General features: G+C 34.5%; 1 protein-coding gene across 4 annotated transcripts in view; it reads right to left on the bottom strand.

Moving 5' to 3' along the window:
• The window catches only part of WDR37 (WD repeat domain 37), a 125,401-nt gene that overhangs the window by 3,709 nt on the left and 117,514 nt on the right, over nucleotides 1-4,178 (bottom strand). The window lies entirely within an intron of this gene.

The raw sequence follows: 4,178 nt of genomic DNA, 5'->3' as shown, positions 1-4,178 counted from the left end.
TGTGTGTGTGTGTGTGTGTGTGTGTGTGTGTGTGTGTGTGTGTGTGTATAAAATGTAAATGGAAGAGAACCTCAGAGGGTAAATACTAAGTGGAATGGTTGAGCAAGAGGCAGGAGTTCAGAAGTAGAGGTTAGGGATAGATATAAAGATGTAAGAATTATCTGTACAGTGACAATCGAACCTGAGTCTCAGTTTCTCATCTATAAAATGAAGTAGTTGATTTAGATGGCTTCTCAAACACAATCAGGATAACACAGGATTTAGCAGCTTTTACATTAAGGGACCGTAGGGACTGTAAGGCTTGGAATATGATATTCTGGAGGGCAAAGGAGAAAGGATTACAAGCAAGAATCACCTACCTAGTAAAACTGAGTATAATCTTTCAGGGGGAAAAATGGACATTCAGTGAAATAAAAGACTTTAAACATTCTTGATGAAAAGACCAGAGCTAAACAGAAAATTTGACTTTCAAATCCAAGACTCAAAAGAAACATGAAGAGGTAAACAGGAAAGAGAAATCATAAGGGACTTATTCAGGTTGAATTGTTTACATTCCTGCATGGAAAGATGATTTTTTTAACTCATGAGACCTTTATCAATATTAGGGTACTTGGAGGGGAAAAAATTATATATATAGATAGATAGATAGATAGATAGATAGATTGATAGTTAAATAGTGGGCACAGGGTGAGTTGAAATTGAAGGGGTGATATCTGGAGAATAAAAATAAGGAGTGAGAGAGGCTTATATGGGGAGAAGGAGAAAGGGAGAGGTAGAATGGGATAAATTATCTCACAGGAAACAGACAAAAAAAGGCTTTTACAGTGGAGGGGAAACGAGGGAAGGTAAGAGGGAATGAGTGAATCTTATTCTCATCGGATTTGGCTTAAGGAGGGAATAACATACACACTCAATTGGGTATGGAAATCTATCTTACCCTACAGGAAAACTGGGGGGGGGGGGGGACAAGAGACCAGGGGGATGATAGAGGGAAGGGTAGATTGAGGGAGGGGATAATCAGAAGCAAACACTTCTAAGGAGGGACAGGGTCAAAAGAAAGAATACAATAAATGAAGGGTAGGATAGGATGAAGAGAAATATACTTATTTTTCACAACATGACTACTATGGAAGTGTTTTATGCATGACTACACATGTATAACCTGTATCAAGTTGCTTGCCTTCTCAATGAGGGTGGGTGAGGAAGGAGGAAGAGAGAAAATTTAGAACCCAAAGTTTTAAAAACAAATGTTAAAAAGAAATTATTTTCACATGCAAGTGGGAAATAAGATATACAGGCAATGGGGTACAGAAATCTAAACTGCCCTACAGGAAAACTGAAGGGGAAGGGGACAAGAGAAGGGGGGGAGAGACAGAAGTGAGGGCAGATTAGGGGAAGGGGTATTCAGAATATATGCCATCTTGGGGTGGGGGGAGGGACGAGATAGGGAGAAAATTTGGAACTCAAAATCTTATGGAAGTGAATGTTGAAAACTAAAAATAAATTAATTTTAAAAAAAAAGAAAAAATAAATAAATAAATTACCATATGGCAAATAATTGCTTTGTACCATTAGGTAAGTAGAAAAACTACAGACCACCAGTTTTTCAAACAAAAAAATGGAATGGTGCTCTAATCTAATGCCTACCAAATTTAAGCCCTAATAAAAACTAAATTACTGGAAGAAAATATTCCAAAAACATTTTAAATATACATTATAAATCTTCCCATAAGAAGTCATATTATATGTATACATACATAAAGACATGTTAAGAAATACCCTATGATGGAAAAGTAATGGGGAAATGAAAGTGGTATTAAGAAAAAGAAAAAGGCATCAATGAATTATTTTTTAAAAAAGAAATAATCATAAACAACAAAAAAATCTGATAAAGAATAAATTAAGACACAACAAAAATGCATTTTAAGGCACAGAATTATCCATGAAGAGACCTAACTATTTTGATGCCTCAGATGCCTCTAAACTTTTACAGGTGCTGACTGTTTACAAAGCCACAACAGGCCCCTCATAAGAAGGTGAACCACCAAGTCATGAATTTCTCTGGTCATGAGCTACTCATACAAACTAACATAATTAGAGGTTACAATTGATTTCAGTAGGAATAGCTATATTTATCAAATCATGGAATTTTTGAAGTATTCAAGTAGTTTGGAGATATCTGATGAAGTGATATAAACAGTTTAAGCAGTGTTGTTTAGTTTTATACCAAAAATTCACTCTAGTAGAATCAACATTACTTGGTTATAAAGATATTCAGCCAACTGGGAAAGCAGTGTCATGAGATAGAAAAAGTTTAGATAAGAGTGAGAAAACATGAATTCAAATCTAGATGATCTTGAGGAAGTGGCATATTTCCTAATATGTAAAATGAAGAGGTTGGAAAAAATGACTTCTAAGGCCCTTTTCCAGTCATAAATCTACAGTACTAAAACATTAACAAAAAAAGACCAACAAATAGAGCTTGATCTGGAGGTTTAGTAAAAAAGGGAGAATTATTGAAAGTTATCTTATCACACTTATCTCTTAATGAGTAAGAAGTAAGTTAATAATTCATTAACTTCATGTTAATGAATTATATCTATTATATATATATATTATATATATATAAGATAATTATATCTAAGGTTTTAAATTATTTAAAGGTTAGAAATTCAACCCACCATCAAGATGATACTTATGTTAGAAACACTGAAAATAGGAAAAGAAAAAGATCAAATAAAACCAAACTATAAAACTGCAAAATCAAATAAAAAAAAATTACAGTATTACATGACCAGCACAGAGAGTACAACGGTCTTATTTTTGCCAAGACCAAATGGTTGTGATCATTACTCAAAGTCTGTCCTCCCTACTGGTAGAGAGGATAGAGTCTTAAGAAGCCTTTTCATTCCTCAAGGTATTTGGTAGAATAAAAGTGCTTCTTAAAAACAAAACAAAACAGCAGAAGGGAATAAGAGTGTCATCTGAAAATGAAGGGGAGGATCCAAACCCACGTCAAGGGGAGAGAGGAAGGCAAAATGAGACCCAAAGAAGGAAGGATAAAGAAAAGTTACTGAAACCTTGGAGTAGCACATAGGTGGGTATCCCAAAAGTCTTTGTGCAGCTTTAAGCTTTAATGGCTTCTGTTTGAACGACTCTTCCAAAAAAAGAGGTAGTGACACTCCCTGAGGAGAAAGTAGTTATTTGTTTCCAAGGAAGAATGACATAAATAAGAGAACAGGTGCTGTAAGATGAGAGGTTATCTAGTAAAGTAATCTATATACTCGGCACAAACCCCAAGAAGATGAAAGATAAAGTGAAAGGTCTCATTATTTACCCAAACATTTCGGTAGTAAAGAACCAGAAGAAAAGTGGGTTCCCATCTATTAGGGAATGGCTGAACAAACTGCTGTATCTGAATATAATGGAATATTATTGTACCATAAGAAATGATGAAAGAGGATATTTCACAAAATCCAGGAAAATGGGAACTAATATAGGATGAAATAAGCAGAAGCAAGAGAACAATTTGTACAATGACAACATTATAGAGAAAAACTTTAAACCACTCAAGATATCTGATCAAGGCAACAACCACCCCATACCTCCAAAAGACCGAAGATAAGATAAGTGATGGAATAAGGATGTAGGAGAGACACAGCCACTGCATGGATGAAGCTTATTTGTTAGAGGCATTAATTTTTCATACCTCTCTGGTTTTTAAGTGGGGATAAAGATCTGCAGGAGGGAAGGAAGCAATGGTGATGTCAAAAAAAAAAGGAGAAAATAAAAAGGTGGAGAATCACTGAATTTTTTTTAAAATGCATAAGAAAGAAGCAATGGAAGTTCAGAAGGAAGCACAGATAAGTGGGATAGTTTTAAAGTAATGAAAGTTGATTTTTATTATAATGAAACAAGCAATACAGAATACAAATTCACAATTTTATGTACAATTCTTTTTGCCTTCTAATTTGTATATAAAAATTCTCCTTTTTTGGTATTTAAGTTCAAAATAAAAACAGGTTTTAAAAAAAAGCAAGCTGAGATCAGACATCTCATAACAGAGATCCACCACAGTTTCGTGTAGTTTTTCTGTTCTACTACATATATGAAAATGTTAGGGGTTTTTTGGTGTGTGTGTGTGTGTGTGTGTGTGTGTGTGTGTGTGTGTGTGTGTG

Source organism: Vombatus ursinus, unplaced genomic scaffold (genome assembly GCF_900497805.2).
Source record: "Vombatus ursinus unplaced genomic scaffold, bare-nosed wombat genome assembly UNPS02014861.1, whole genome shotgun sequence".
Lineage (NCBI taxonomy): Eukaryota > Metazoa > Chordata > Mammalia > Diprotodontia > Vombatidae > Vombatus > Vombatus ursinus.
The sequence above is the reverse complement of the archived record's forward strand: the minus strand, read 5'-3'. Positions and strand labels throughout refer to the sequence as shown.